At 45.3% G+C, this 16,785-nt stretch overlaps 1 protein-coding gene across 7 annotated transcripts in view; it reads left to right on the forward strand.

Moving 5' to 3' along the window:
• The first annotated feature begins 14,960 nt into the window (after window positions 1–14,960).
• Window positions 14,961–16,785, forward strand: part of GGT1 (gamma-glutamyltransferase 1) — a 33,039-nt gene continuing 31,214 nt past the window's right edge. The window contains exon 1 of one of the 7 annotated variants that reach the window (XM_014742089.3): window positions 14,961–15,104. The gene's annotated coding sequence lies outside the window, so the exon portion shown is untranslated. The remainder of the gene's footprint in view (window positions 15,105–16,785) is intronic. The other 6 variants (XM_001914778.5, XM_070276070.1, XM_070276067.1 and 3 more) reach the window with 6 other exon arrangements.

Genomic DNA, 16,785 nt, shown 5'->3' on the forward strand with positions numbered 1-16,785 from the left:
AAGGTTTAAGAGATGGATTCTGGTTCTGACTACCTCCACTACCACTTCTCTCCAAGCCTATGGTTTGTTATCTGTACCAGGGAGAGTTTTTATTCAGTTGATTCGTTTATACTCTCAGCTTCTACACTCACCTGCTGGGTATTCCATAACCTTTTAAACAAATAAAGTCAAAATAAAGCATACTGGATCTTTTCTGCTTCTGGCCAAGACGTGGGTAATTACCTGGATTTACCTTTATGCCTGGAAAAAACCAAAACTCAGACATTGAGTAATCACTAAGAGATGGAAAACAAATAAGGTAGGCTGCTGCCTTGCAAGAGCTTCCAGTCTGTGGCACAGCGAGGGGGAGCTGCAGCAGACCCTGCCAGCCTACCTGGGCTGAGGAGTCAGAGCTAAGAGTTCAGAGAGATGAGTTCATAGGACAGAATACCAGAGAGAAGGCGGCTACACAGAGAACTCGAGATCGCAGAAGGCCTCTTGCATATTCAGAATACTCATCGGCACATGAGTGTGAGGAAACTAACTGAGGCTGGGGAAGGAACCATCAAAAAGGATAACAGTGGCTGGCATCCCAGCCTTGTGGCTGGGAATAATTCCTGTTCTTACTATCCAGACAAAAACTCAATTCATAGGATATTGGGTAGATGTTTTAAAATGTACCAAGGATTTTTTTTAAATCAGGTATGGTAAGGTGACATACATGGAGACAACTGCCTTGAAAGAAGAGTTTATTACAGCTCCCAAGAGGCAGCACATCATGCCACGCAGGGTCACATGAAGAAACACAAGGGTGGGTCATGAGGCAGAATGAAGGAAGGGAGTGCGAGGGGAGTGTGGCTCAGAGCCGTCACTGTGGTTTCCATGGGGAAGGAATGGATGAGGCAGCTAGGCAGGTTTAGAATTGGATGATTTGAATAAAGGCAAAGGGCTCTGGCTATTGGGGTGATCTCTTATCTAGTACTTGGTCCTGGGGTGGTTCAGGGCAGAGGAAACACTGGCTTGGTGTGAGAGTTAGGTAAAGGTGGTTGGGGATAGAGTTTGGGTTGGTTAGTTTGTATATGAAAGGCATACCCACAGGCAAGTTACTTACTGTCTGAGAATTAACTAACTCTGGGAGGGGCAGTCTCTCCAGGATTAGCAAAGCCCCAAGATGTCAAAGTGTCATTTAAAAAAAGTCACATTATGGGGCCGCCCCGTGTCGTTAAGTGCACATGTTCTGCTTTGGCAGCCTGGGGTTCGCCGGTTCAGATCCCGAGTGCGGACATGGCACTGATGCGGGGTCGGCGAGCCGAAGAGTCCAAAGAAAGATTTCTTGGACTCTCTAAGTCTGGCAGTAGTGCTGTTTTATTTAGAGAACAGTATGGAATAGCATGGGGACAGGACCCGTGCAGCAGCTCTTCACTGCCCATGGGTCCTGTCCCCATGCTATTCTCTAAATAAAAGAGCACTACTGCCAGACGTTGAGAGTCCAAGAAATCTTTCTTTGGACTCTTTGGCTCGCCGACCCCGCATCACTTCTGGTGGCCCGTATGGGGAACTTGCTTCATTGGCTTGTGAGCTCAAGTTCTGGTAAGTGCCCTTTTTTCCCTTGTGCCTTTCTCTTTTTCGAGGATGGATCTAAATTCACTTCTCCATCGGGAACCTTCTTGGACAGCTGTATGAATCCACGTTTGCTGCCCATGGCTACTCTATGGGGCAAATCATGGCATTCAGCTTGAAGAGAATCAGTACCTTAAGCCTGAGGGTGAAGAAGAATGAATTAAGCCATTCCTTCCTAATCCTATCTCTAATATATAAATTTTACGTGGGCACAGGTCTACCACTTAAGTTATCAGGATGGTCATCAATCTCCAAGACTCCTGTGGAAGGTTTCTTTTCCTAAGGCTGGATTGGGGTCCCTCCCTATGGCTCCTGACCACACTCTGAACTGTGGGAAAGTCCCAATCGGGACTCTGGTTCAAGGAAAGTACCAAACTCTAACCTTTGGTTGAGTATGGGAACCCCTTCTTGGGAGAGTGGCTCCAGGATGCAATTGGGTAGAATGTCCCCCAGACCAGCGGAAAATTCCTCACTGTTTTTGTCTATCCTTTTATCTGGGACCATTCACCAGGCACCTGTTACTGCGAGGCATAATAGGGAAAGTATACAAGGGATGCAATGCTGGGGGATGCCCCCATCACCCCTTGCTATAGGAACCCTACAGGAGGAATGACGGGTAGGATGCTGCCCTAGGTTCAGGGGGAATTTTCAAGGTAATGGACCCGTTTCTTTCCTCTCTCTTAGAGTTACAGTGGCCATTTTGGTCTCCTTTTGAGCTTTGCAACTGGGAAACAAAGAAATCTTTAGAGTCAAAGGCTCCACCCCTGGGAGTTCCCCACACCCCCGACTCTGGTTTGCTAGCCTGATCGCCCTGGCGACCCCAAGTGGGGTGCCCTCTCTTGATGGTTGACTCATTGAGTATTTTAGTCTCCTACTTGGCTATGAGGGTAGGAGACCTGTGATTCATTCTGTGCGCTGTCCTGCTGGGGTAGCGTGCCCCAGCATGGGAACTGTTGTGTGACTCCTTTCTTGATAACCCTCTAGAAGAGGCCATGAGAGTGAGGTCTGATCTCTTCCTTTCTTTGTCTTGTTCATCATCTCTTCTGCTGTCACCAAGTCCAGGTTAAGTTCAGGCTGGACCTGAGCAGAACCTGGACCTTCTGTAAAATTGAAAACTTGAAAACCTTTTGATGAGGATTTTTAGGCTGCTTAATTTTAAAATGGCTTATGATGAGGATTTTTAGGCTGGTTAGTTTTAAAACTACAGATGAGATTCAGGCTCCAAGGAGTGGAATTTGTTTGCCCCTTTGTTGGGAAACATTTACATTTCTAAGGGAAACCTCTATCTGTGAAGATGCCTTCCTCTCTGTGCCAGGAAGAAGGGGGGATGGTCTTATCTCTAGAAGCTCTTAATCAATGCCAGAGGCAAGAACTTAAGTTGGTTACTGTCTGGCAACCTCATGTAACTGACCCCCCCCCCCCAAATCCTCCTTTGTCTTTAGCCGAGGATAAAATTCAAGCGGTGACTTCTGCCATTTACTCAATCCGGTTTGATTCTTATCTAAAAGTTGTGGGACCGCCAAATCCAAATGGCCAGACCATACGGGCACTGATACCATTTTAACTTTTTTACATATTCGTTGTCTTGTAAAGAGATAACTCACATACCTATGCCTTAAATTTAGCCCTAACTCTCAACTCGTGGCAGCAGCAGGCGCTCTGACTGCCCGTGGGTCCTGTCCCCACGCACCAGCTCTGCCTGCCCATGGGTCCTGTCCCCATGCCAGCGGGGGCAGCAGCAGCGGCTCTGCCTGCCCATGGGCCTTGTCCCCATGCCAGCGGGGGCAGCAGCAGCAGCAGCAGCAGAAACTCTGACTGCCCATGGGTCCTGTCCCCATGCTATTCTACTCTCTAAATAAAAGAGCACTACTGCCAGATCTTAAGAGTCTAAGAAATCTTTCTTTCGACTCCTCGGCTCACCGACCCCGCATCACTTTCACCAGGGACTTAACTCTCAACCCTGGTGCTGGGAGCCCCAGCCTCCAGCAAGTTCCAGGCCTTTGCTTCCTGCTTCCCTGGCTCCCTCTGTGCTGGCTCAGAGACTAAGTGCCCCGGTTCAGCGGGACTTGATTAAATCTTATAACTGTTGGGCTCTGCACCCTTCTGCAGTCCACTGTCAGTTGGACACCAGTTTTACCACCATGGGGAACGCCCCAAGCATCCCCGGAGACTCACCACTTGGGTGCATTCTAACTAATTAGAAACACTTTCAATTGGATGGGTTATGCCCCAGAAACTCCAGCTGGGAGCAAACTTGGGGGGTTTCTCTGTGCCTTTATAATGGAGTTGGACAGGTAGATCAACCTAGAACATCATTCAAGTTACAATCTACTTTCTGGAAAATCAAGAGCAACAGTCCTTAGAAAATCCTCGCAAGACTGGAAACACAGCTCTAGAGGCAGTTCAGATTCCACACAGTTCCTTTATCTCAAAAAGGATTATCATCTCCCCTTTCCAGGAACTACTATCTAGCCCATCACTAATTCCTAAGACTGAAGGAAAAAAAAACAGTGGGGGGGGGGGACGGGGGGGGGGGGGGGGGGTGGGAGGAAATGGCCATAAGCATGCCGTTGCCAAAAAATCTAGCATCTTGAGTGTCTTCTCCACAGATATTGGTAAAAAAAAAAGAAAAGAAAACCACTAGCTGTGGAGATTCTATGTATGTGTGTCTATATGTATGTCATATGTGTGTGGTATTTTACCCCCGGATGGCATGGCAAAAATTAAGAGCTCTGTTTAATTGGCTTAAAGTAAGCGCTTACATAATTCTAAATGTAGTAGAAATTAACCCAGTGTCTTTCAAAGTTCACGTGAGGTGAATTAACCTTTGGTAAGTGAAAGCTTATTTAAGTTTGTTCGTTTGATTGAAATAGCCTTGTTGTCAGAGTTGTCAGTATTTGGATATGATGCAGGCATGCAGCCTGGGTTTATTGGTCAAATAAGCTGATGTTATCTCTATTACAAAACTGGTTAGCAAAAATAACAACTTAAAATGATGCCTAATTTTGTCTAATGTCTCAAGAAGCATTATAGGCAATCTAAATAATTATTGGAAATGAGTAAACTAAATAGACGTGAAAAAGATAAAAGTGTTGGGTAAACTTTTTAAATAGTTATGTCTTATGACGTATATTTAAAATAATTTCCAAAATCTTTCTGGAAACTTGAAAGTTTGAAGTGTTGCTAGTTAAAAGTGAATGATGACAAACTCACTGAATATCTGGGTCATTTTCCAAATAAGATAAAATACTGAAACATTATCATTAGCTGTCACTAGATCTACCTACTTTTGTCGTCTTATTACAAAGAAACTAAAAGGTGTTTGGGTCTATTAGTAAACATGTCTTGTATTTTAGTAAGATTGTACCATGAAGTAGCATGTTTCTAGAAATTATAAAACATATTTATGAATTTACCAAGCCACAGGAGGCTAATGTAAAGGACAGTTAATAATTGCTTAGTTTTTAGTTTTTACTAGGGTCTGTTAAGGGTTAAAAGTTCTAATTAATATATGTCAATTGCCCTTTTGAGTCTTTTGTCATTTGCAGATTGTTGCTGTTTTACTCTGATGCTTTTTGCTTTTGCAAATATGTTTCGCCTTCAGAGAAATTCCTGGAAAGGTTTCTGACACAGGATTCTAGAATACAGGTTTCTGATAAACTTTCAGATGGTAAAACTGAACTGGGTAAGAAATTACAGAATTCTAACAGAGAAACTGAGCTCATAAATCTGCTAACAGAAGATTAAGCTCAAGAATCGATTATACAGGACTGTATGAACTGATGAGGATGATTATAATTTTTTATGACTTTTGTTTGAAATATTGTTTTTGATGTGTTGTTCTTTCTCAGATTTAAGGAAATCTTTTTCTCTTTTCTCTTATGCTAACTATGCCTTATAGCAATTTAGTGAAATTATACCTTTATGAGCAGAACTGAAACATTTATCTTCTTCTCCCTACTTGATCCCTCCAGAATTTGCAAACTCCTTGTGAGTGAGTGTAGTTACTTTGTGGCAATATTTGCATAAGTTCAATAAGAATCTGTTCTCCTTATAACAGGACACAGTGGTTATATTACCAAGGCTTTGACTGGAATGTCATATTTGAGAGAAACATACAGGCTCAGATATGACAAGACAGCTTTTCAGGAACAAAGATTGGACTTTCTGGAAATAAAGCCACTTGAAAATATGGGCCTGGTACCTTGTTTACAGAGCTTCCGGCAATCTTACCTGGTAAGTAAGGAAGCTTGCTTAGCTGGCAGGTGCAAGGAACCTCAGAATATTTTGGGGGACCTCTAGAAGAGAGGAGTCCACCCAAACCTGTAGGTATTGCAGGCAAAATCTGATGGCAAGTCCTTGGCTTGGCTTTTCTGGCCTCGAGAGGCCTTTACGGTTGAATCTGAGATTCCTCATAAAAAAATTCCAGCAAAGCAGATTTAAAAGAGCCTGTATAGGGGCCGGCCCCGTGGCCGAGTGGTTGAGTTCGCGCGCTCCGCTGCAGGCGGCCCGGTGTTTCATTGGTTCGAATCCTGAGCGTGGACATGGCACTGCTCATCAAACCACGCTGAGGCAGCGTCCCACGTGCCACAACTAGAAGGACCCACAACTAAGAATATACAAGTATGTACCAGGGGGCTTTGGGGAGAAGGAAAATAAAATAAAATAAAATCTTTAAAAAGAAAAAAAAAAAGAGCCTGTATAATCAATTGTTATTCTTGCTGCACTTATGTAAATACTTGGATCAAGTTTTATTGAAACTACACTTATTTTGCAAACCAGTTAATCTTAATTTGGCTATCTTTTGTAAAAATGAGGGTGATTTTAGAGAGAAAAAATTATATTTCAGTAGAAGCTATAGTACACATTCATGGATATTAGATTCTAGCTCTTCTCTTCTACAAGATTCATCTGTTACTAATCAAAATGTCTCCTTGTGGCCATCCATCTCTGATACCTGGGAGCCCCCTGGCCACAATGAAACCTTTTCCTTCAACACTACCGCCCAAATACTAACTAGATTTGCCTTGTCACAAGTGGATCATAAACAACAAGTTCCAAAGGTAAAGTCCCCAGCTTATCGATACACACAGGATGGACTCTATCAAATTTGGGACGAATATATTTGGCTCACTCCTACTAGTGGTCAACTCAGTCAAAAGACCACTCTGTGTTGGGAACAAACCAATCACACCTGTGATACGTGGCCTAATAGCACCCGACCTATGAGATAAATTCCCCATTACATGTGTTCTCATATCATAGCCTTAAGAAATACTGATTGGTTTGGGACTGACTGGGATAGACGGTCCAGCATACGTTGGTTAGGCCCTAATGGCACTCAGTGGTTATGTGGCTCCAACTTATGGCCTTGGCTACCACCTGGATGGATTGGACAATGCACCCTGGGCTTCGTCTGGATGCAAGGTAGAACTACATTTACTATATCTCCTCCTGCTAACCTACCCAACCTGCAACAGCGCTGGACCCGCTCTGTCTTCCACTGGTATGACCACCTTGCCTCAATTTTCCTTCCCCAATTAGGAATCGAAAGTGTCATCTGGCACATGGACGCTCTAAAGAAATTTACTATGAAGGCATTAAATGATACACAACATAGCCTTTCGCTGCTCGATTTAGAAGTATCCCAAATGCATAAGGCAGTCCTCCAAAACTGAATGGCACTGGATGTCTTGACAGCAGCACAGTGGGGCACTTGTGCCATTATAAAAACTGAATGTTGTGTCTATATTCCTGACTACCATTAAAATATCTCTGGCTTCCTATCTGATATGAGCCACCAAATTAAATCCATGTCTGACCCTACCCTATCCCTAAACAATTGGTTGGACTCCTGGTCAGGACCAGGTCCCTGGACTACTATCAAAGTCTTATTCACTGGGTTAATCATACTGCTTATATTTCTTATTATAATTTGTTGTCTAGTTCATTGTTTGTCTTCCACATGTCAACAAAGTTTTACCTCCCAGACCACTTCTCATCAAATGACTCTCTTCTCTCCAGAGGCTCTGTATACCTTGTCAGCCTTGGACTCCAAGGGCACAGCCTTCCGGTCCACTGAACCTCCTACCTATACCTATGTCCCCATTTAGGGACAGCTCTACGACCTTGTACAGCCGGAAGTAGTTACAGAAGACTGACCATCGTCCATATCCCCAAAAGATTTCGGGCCCAAATGCGTTCAGGAGGGATTTTATGATGTGGATCAAGGCTCCCCAGGTAGAGAAGCCCAAGGTGTCCTGGCCTACATGCCGATCTATATGATCTGATGGATTTTATGGTGTGAATTAAGGCTGTCCCAGAGAGAGAAGCCCAGGGCATCCTCGCCTACATGCCGATCTATATGACCAGATTCATATCTAAAGTTATACGACCGCACAATAACCAGACCCCGTCTTCACTGAAACCATTTAATGACTTTTTACATCATCTTTTCTTTTTCCAGTAAAAATAAGTCACGTACCCATGCCTTATAAATTTAGCCCTACTCTCAACCCATGTTTGCAGCAGCAGCTCTGACTGCCCTTGGGTCCTGTCCCCAGGCAGCAACAGCTCTGACTGCCCATGGGTCCTGTCCCCATGCTATTCCGTACTATTCTCTAAATAAAACAGCACTACTGCCAGACTTTGAGAGTCCAAGAAATCTTTCTTTTGACTCTTTGGCTTGCCGACCCCGCATCAGCACCACTTTGCAAGCCATGCTGTGGTAGGCGTCCCACATGTAAAGTAGAGGAAGATGGGCATGGATGTTAGCTCAGGGCCGGTCTTCCTCAGCAAAGAGAGGAGGATTGGCAGCAGATGTTAGCTCAGGGCTAATCTTCCTCAAGGGAAAAAAAAAATCACACAGATAAAAAACATTTAAAAACATAAAATACAAAAATATGATTAATACAAGTATCCAGGAAAGCCTTGCCTCATAAATGAGGAATTGTTAGCCCTAGAGTGAGCACTGCTCTGGACCCAACTAATAGGCCATAAAAACAAGACTGAAAGGGTTAGACTGTTTCCAGATCAATTAGCTGTAGTCCAAACAAAGCTCAAATAGATTTATAGCAATATAAAAATATCCAGCAGCCTAACGTAAAATTCACAATGTCTGGTGTCCACTCCAAGATTACCAAGCATGCAAAGAGACAGGAAAGCACAACCTAAAAATGAGAAAAAAAATCCCAAACTGACACAAATGTTAGAATTAGCAGAGAAGGACATCAAAACAGTTATTTTAACTGTATTTCATATATTCAAAAAGTTAAGTAGAGACATGGAAGATTCCAAAAGAAGGAGGAGGAGGAGGTTGGGAGGAAGGGAGAGGAAAAAGAAGGAAAAGTAGGAGAGAAGGGGAAACTTCTAATTGAACTTCTATAGCTAGGTGAGATTAACAGCAGATTAGACATTACAGAAGAAAAGACTGGTGAACTTTAAGGCATAGCTATAGAAACTAACCAAAATGAAACACAGAGAAAAAGGAATCTGAGAAGAGAAAAGAGTTATGGGGCTGGCCCAGTGGTGTCATGGTTAAGTTTGTGCGCTCCGCTTTGGTGGCCCAGGGTTCACAGGTTCGGATCCTGGGCACAGACCCAGCACCCCTTGTCAAGCCATGCTGTGGTGGCATCCCACATAAAATAGAGGAAGATTGGCACAGATGTTAGCTCAGGGCCAATCTTCCTCACACACACACACAAGAAAAAAGAAAACAGAGTTAAAGAACAATTTCAAGTGTCCTAATATATAGGTAGTTGAGTCCCCAAAGGAGAGGCAATGAGGAGGGACAGAAAAATTATTAGAAGAAATAATGGCTGAAAAGTTTCCAAACTTGATGAAAACTATAAACCCACAGATCCAAGAAGCTAAATGAACTCCAAGCACAAGAAACATAAAAGAAAATCACACTAAGGCATATCGTTAACTCAAAACCAGTGGTGAAGAGAAAATCTTCAAAAGCAGCTAGAGAAAAAAAGAAATGTTATAATGAAAGGAACAGAAATAAGGATGACGTTTCTCACTGGGGACAATGCAAGCACAGAAGATAGTGAAGCAACATCTTTAAACTATTGACAGAAAAAAAATCCCATTAATCTAGAATTCAATACCTAGAAAAAAAATCTTTCAAAAATGAAGGCAAAATAAGGATGTTTTCAGACATACAAAGGCTGAAAAAATTCATCACCAAGAGACCTACTATACAAAAAATGTTAAAGGACATCCTTCTATCACAAGGAAAATTACACCAGATGGAAATCTAGATCCATAGAAAGGAGTGAAGATTCTACTGTGGGCTTCATAACATGTGTAAAGGTAAAATGCATGATGATATTAACATAAAGGCCAAGGAGGAGAAAGGAAAGTATACTGCTATAAGGTTCTTATTATACAAGAAGTGGTATATTACTTGAAGATAGACTGTGATAATTTAAAGATATATAGTCCCCAAAGCAATGCTAAAATAACAAAACAAAGAGTTAAGCCACCACTCAAATGTCCATCAACTGATAAATGGGTAAACAAAAGTGGTATATCCATACAATGGAATATTATTTAGTCATAAAAAGGAAAGAATCCCTGATACATGCTACAACATGGATGAATTTTGAAAACATGCTAAATGAAAGAAGCCAGACACAAAAGGCCACATATTGTATGAGTCCATTTATATGAAATGTCCAGAATAGGCAAATTCATAGAGACAAAGCAGATTAATGGTTGCCAGAGGCTGGGAGAGGGAAGAATAGGGAGTGCCTGCTTAATGGGTCTAGGGTTTCTTTTTGGGATAATGAAAATGTTCTGCAATTAGATAGTAATGATGGTTGTACAACATGGAGAATGTACTAAAAAGCACTGAATTGTACACTTTACAATGGTGAATCGTGTATTATGTGAATTTTACCTTAATAAAAAGAGAAGAGTGGGGCTGGCCAGTGGCACAGTGGTTAAGTGCACATGTTCCGCTTCTCAGCGGCCTGGGGTTTGCCAGTTCAGATCCCGGGTGCGGACATGGCACCGCTTGGCAAAAGCCATGCTGTGGTAGGCGTCCCACATATAAAGTAGAGGAAGATGGGCATGGATGTTAGCTCAGGTTTGGTCTTCCACAGCAAAAAGAGGAGGATTGGCAGTAGTTAGCTCAGAACCAATCTTCCTCAAAAAAAAAAAAAAAAAAAAGAGTTAAGTGAACAAAGGATATAAGTAAATAAGTAATGGATTTATAAATAATTAATTATCCCAAAAGATGGCAGAAAAAGAGGAAAAAGAGAACAAAGAACAGATGAGATAATTAGAAAATAAATAGGAAGATGATAGGCTTAAACCTAACCATATTAATAATCAATTAAGTGTAAATAGTATAAACATGTCAATTAAAAAGCACAATTATCAGATTTGATTAAAAAAAGCAAGACCCAAATATATGCTATTTATAAGAAACACATTTTAAATATAAAAATATAAATAGATTAAAAGTAAAAGGATAGGGGCTGGCCCCATGGCATAGTGGTTGAGTTTGCCCACTCTGCTTCAGTGGCCCGGGGCTTGCAGGTTCAGATTCTGGGTGTGGACCTATGCACCACTTATCAAACCATGCTGTGGCAGGTGTCCCACATATAAAATAGAGGAAGATGGGCATAGATGTTAGCTCAGGGCCAGTCTTCCTCAGGAAAAAGAGGAGGATTGGCAACAGATGTTAGCTCAGGGCTAATCTTCCTCATCAAAAAATAAATAAATAAAGGATGGAAAAAGACAATACCATTGCTAACACTAGTCAAAAGAAGGCTGAAGTAGCTATATTAATATCAGACAAGTAGGTTTCAGAGCAAGGAATATTCAGAGCAGGGATAATGCAGGTCATTTCATAATGATGAAAGGGTGAGTTAATCAAGAAGACGTAACAGTCTTAAACATTTATGTACCTAATAATAAAGCTTCAAAATACATGAAGCAGAAAATGGATAGAACTGCAGCAAGAAATAGACAAATACAATTAGAGTGAGAGATTTCAGTTTCCCTCTCAATAATTAATAGAGCAGGTAGGCAGAAAATCAGCAAAGATCGGTAGACTTGAACACCACCAAAGTCAACCTAACTTTGATTAACACAGGACCACTGCATGATAGCAGAATACACATTCTTTTCAACGGCACACAGAACATTTACCAACATTCAGAAGGCTTCAAGATATATTAACTATGTTGTGTGACCACAGTGAAATTAAATTAGAAATCATTAACAGAAAGATTCTTGGAAAATCTCCAAATAGTTGGAAACAAAATAACACACTTCTAAGTAACCCATGGATCAAAAAAGTAACCAAAAGAGAAATTAGAAAGCATTTTGAGTCAACTTGAAAATGGAAACAACGTATCAGAATTTGTGGGATGCCACTAAAGCAGAACTCAGGGAGGCAATTGATAGCCTACATACCTTTATTAGAAAAAAAGGAAGGTCTTAGATTAATGATCTCAGCTCTATTAATAGACAAAAAGGTTCTTTTAAGATCTAGAAAAATGAGCCAATGAAACCTGAAGTAAGCAGAAGAAAGGAAATAAGGATTAAAGTGGGTATCGATGAAACAGAAAACAACAGAGAATAATCCCTGAAACCAAAAAATAATTCTTTAACAAGATCAATAATATTGATTAACCTCTACCCAGACTGATCAGGAAAGGGAAAAAAAAGAAGACATAATTACCAATCTCAGGAATGAGAGAGGTGACTACTACAGATTCCACAGATATTAAAAGGGAATATATGAACACCTATCTGCCCACAAATTCAACAACTTAGATGAAATGGACACATTTCTTGAAGGACCCAAATTACCAACACTCACTCAAGAAGAAACAGCTAACCTGAATACTTCTATATCTATTAAAGAAATTGAGGGGCCAGCCCAGTGGTGCAGTGGTTAAGTTCGCATGTTCTGTTTCGGTGGCCTGGGGTTTGGCGGTTCAGATCCCCGGTGCAGACCTACGCACCGCTTGTCAAGCCAGGCTGTGGTGGCATCCCACATACAAAACAGAGGAGGATTGGCACAGATGTTAGCTCAGGGCCAATATTCCTCAGCAAAAAGAGGAGGATTGGTGGCGGATGTTAGCTTAGGGCTAATCTTCCTCAAAAAAAAAAAAAAAAGAAAGAAAGAAAGAAAGAAATTAGAATTGTAGTTGAAAATCTTCCCACAAAGAAAACTTCAGACCCATGTGCCTTCACTGAGGAATTCTACCAGATATTTAAGGAAGAAATAATACAAATTCTACACAGTCTTCCCAAAGATTGAAGAGAAGGGACTACTTCTCAACTCATTCTATGACACCAGCATTATTACCCTGATACCAAAACCAAGCAAAGATATTAAAGAAAAGAATACCGTACTGAGATACCACTACCCAAGAGAAAAGGAAATACAAGTTCGTGCAAAAACTTGTACACAAATATTCGTAGCTGCTTTATTTGTAATAGCTAAAAACTGGAAACAACCCAGTGTCCATCAACAGGTGAATGAATTTTGGTATATCCATCCCAATCGAATGTTACTCAACAATTAAAAGGAACTATTGAGGGGGTAGCCCAGTGGCGCAGTGGTTAAGTTCGTGCACTCTGCTTTGGTGGCATGGGGTTTGCAGGTTCAGATCCCAGGCGCGGACTTAGCACCGCTCGTCAAGCCACGCTATGGCGGCATCCCACATAAAATAGAGGAAGATGGGCACAGATGTTAGCTCAGCCACAATCTTCCTCAAGCAAAAAGAGGAAGATTGGCAACAGATGTTAGCTCAGGGCCAATCTTCCTTACGGAAAAAAAAAAGGAACTATTGATACATGCAACAACATGAGCAAGTCTCAAAATAATTAATGCCGAGTGAAAGAAGTCATATATGAAAAAGTACACCTTGTATGATTCCGTATATCTAAAACTCTAGGAAATGTAAACTAATCTAGAGGGACAGAAAGTAGACCAATGGTTGCTTGGGGACGGGGGTGGGAGGGAGGGATTATCAAGGGTGACAGTATGGGTGTGACAGATGTGCGACCATCTTGATTGCGGTGCTGGTTTCATGGATGTATGCACAAGTCGAAATGTACCGTATTGCACTCCAAGCCGGCAACACTTGGTCTGGCCACTTTGTTCTTTCTCAGTACACAGCAGAGCACAGGTATCTTCTGCGCGTGTCTCCTTTCAATGCTGGCAGCATCCTGGCAAGGTGGCTTTAGGCTTGAGGAGGCTGAGGCTCCACGAGGTGAGGGCACCTGCAGCTGTCCCAGCCACACTGCCAGAGGTGGGTGTGGATCCAGCACCCCTGGGCACGCGGCTGGGCTTCATTCAGTCGGACAAGTACCTCCAAACCCACTCCTCATTAGTCCCTTTCATTCCTGGAAAAGAACAGAGCCCGGATCCTCATGGCTCCCCTCCCCACCCATTTTGCACACAAGAAGACTGAGGCCCAGGGAGGTCCTGACTGGTCTTGCTCCAGGGGCAGCACGGCTGGAAGTCTGCTCCCCGCTGCAGGACGCCCGCCAGCAGAGCCACCGCCGTGTTTCTCCCGCCTCCAATGGCCTCTTGGGCAGGGGCTTGCTCAGGAGTGCTGGTGAACCCTCACCTCTGGGATGGCTGGAGGATGGGCGGCATCACAGCCGTTCATGTCACAGATGGAAGCCAGGCCACCTGGCTCACATCCCGGCTCCTCCACTTCCTCACTGTTTGACCTTGGGCAAGCCGCGTGACCTCTCCCTGCCTCAGTTCGCTCACCTCCAAAATGAAGGTTGTAATAGCACCCACCTCCTACAAGTGCAAAAAGAATTAAAGGAGTCTGAAGCCATTGGAACAGTACCTGGCGCAGAGAAGGGCGCTGGACATGCTTGGTAAGTAAATAAATGGCTTCAGCTCTGCTTAGTCCCGGAGGCTTGGGCTCCTGCCCTTCCCACCCAGAGAGCCCTGGGTGGAGGCCCCACTGATGCTGATGCGCGTCTGTCTTGCACCCCACCACGCAGCAGGCATTTTCCAAACCTTATGTCACCCTCACTCCAGCATGGAGGATAAGGGGAGGCTTGTACCTAGTTCGCAAGATGAGGGAACAGGCCCCGAGAGGACCACACTGCCAGCGGGTGTTGGAGCCGGGATCAGGCCAAGCCACCTGCCTCCAAGACTGGGCCTGGGTGAGGACCGGCCTGAGCGAGGTCCACCTGCTGCCTCCTGGGGCGGGAGCTGGCCTGGAGGGCACACAAGGCCCTGCTTCCCAGAGTCCCTGCCCGTAAAGTAGCTTCCCTGGTGGTCGTGAGGCCCCAGCCTAAGGGGTGGCACCTGCATGGCAACAAGGCCAACCCTCTTCTCTTGAGCTGTTTCAAGCTCCGGCTTGGCTGTTGTGTCGCAAGCCTCCTTCCGAGAGGCGGGGAGATTGAGACCAGCTGCTGCCGTCTTGATTCTCCCAGAGCTCGCCTGGCAACGCTCGCCTCAGGTCCTCACAACATCCTGGTAGGAATCGCTCCGAGCAGGGATTTTCAAGGTTTGTGGGCTGAATTCGGGCCAGTGTGGGTAGGGAGTGAGGAGGGCAGGCGGGCAGGAGCACACAGAGAGCTTGGCATCTCTCCAGCACAGACTGGCAGGAGAACACGGCTGCCTGCCTTATCAGCCTGCCCGGCCGAAGGCCGGCTTGCCCATTCTTCTCTCTGCCCTGGCCCCTTCCACCTCCCACCTCGCTTTGCCTCACTCCAGGGAGCCTCAGCCCCCTGTTCCAGGGTGGAGGCCCAAGGAGCCACTTCTGTGGCTCCTGAGCCACTGGGCAGGCCCATGTCTTTAAAACAAGGAGGCCTGGGAGGGGCCACGACCCCGGGATGTAGCATTGAGAGCTGGAAAGGACCATGGACAGCCGGCCCTATTTAACAGAGGGGAGAAAGGAGAGACCCAAGACCAGGAGAGAGGAGGGCCTGGCCAGGTCGCACAGCAAGTAGGGAACAGAGCGGGGCTGAACTGGGTGCTCTTCACACCTTCCCACCGCCTCTGGATACGGTTTCCACCAAAAGCAGCCAGACCAGCAGGGCCTAACCTCGGGGTGGGAAGGCAACCATGGAGGGGGAGCTCCTTTTCCTCACCGCCTCCTGCGTGGTCCTGGGACTGGCACCGCCCCATCCTACCCTTCTTAGCCATCTCGCTTCTGGCCCAAGAGGCTGCTGTGCATCTGGCCAGCCTGGGGATGTGCTGTCATCCATGCTGACTCATGGTCCCCTGTGGGCTATAGCTGTGGGGGAGGTCAGCTGGTAGGTCCATCTATGTAGGCCCAGGGGCACCCCTGCCTTCTCCTTGGCCCATGGGCTTCCCTCTGCTGCTGGTCTCTCCTCATTGGGCAGGATCCCACTGCCCCCAGACCTGACCTCGTGGCTCTGCACAGTCTTAGGCCACTGGCTTCCCCACTCTGGGCCTCATTTTCCTCCTGGAACATCTCAAAATTCCTTTCTTGTCTCTGCCCTGCCCAACACCTCTCCACACAGGGCTGTGAGGGTGACCAAGGTATTGGGCTTCTGGTCTGGAACCTACCCGTAATGTGTCTGGGGAGGAAGGGAGATAGCCCCCTGCTGGGAAAGCCTGCGTCCTGGGGCAGCCCTAGGACTGCTCCACCCCAGGGCCCCAGCTGCTGGCTCTTCCCACCTCCAGCAGCTGCATGCTCTCTTGGGGTCCCCCACAAAGGAGGACTGTGCACGTGGCCCCAGGGCCTGGAGGGAACACACAAGCTCTTTGTCTCTGGCCCGATGTGTCTTCTAATCCCACAGAGCTGCCCACTTGCCAGGTACAGGAGGCCTGGGGGGTGGGTACTAGGGGTGGTGGGCAGCGCTAGGCCCTGTGGGAGACAAGGCTTCTGTCAGCACAATCTTGTCCTCAGCCCAAGGGGCCCTGTGGGGAAGTCAGCAGCCTAGGCTCAGGTATCAGCTTGCTGTGGGGCTCCATTCCGAGCTTTGCCCCTCTCTGGGCTCTTAACCTGCTTCTCCCCAAGCCCTGCTCAACGTGACAGCCAGGTCCCTGGAGGCCTCCTCTAACTCTCCAGCCCACAGATGGACCCGACCCCCACACCTTGGTCTCCGTGGGGGCCCTGCCCAGGGAGCACCTGGAGGGAAGTCAGGATGAGCTTGGTCCTTCCCTTTGGGGTGGGTGGGGTCCCTGAATCCCCAGCCACCCCTTCTCCCCACCCCAGC

This window comes from Equus caballus, chromosome 8, assembly GCF_041296265.1.
Source record: "Equus caballus isolate H_3958 breed thoroughbred chromosome 8, TB-T2T, whole genome shotgun sequence".
Classification (NCBI taxonomy): domain Eukaryota; kingdom Metazoa; phylum Chordata; class Mammalia; order Perissodactyla; family Equidae; genus Equus; species Equus caballus.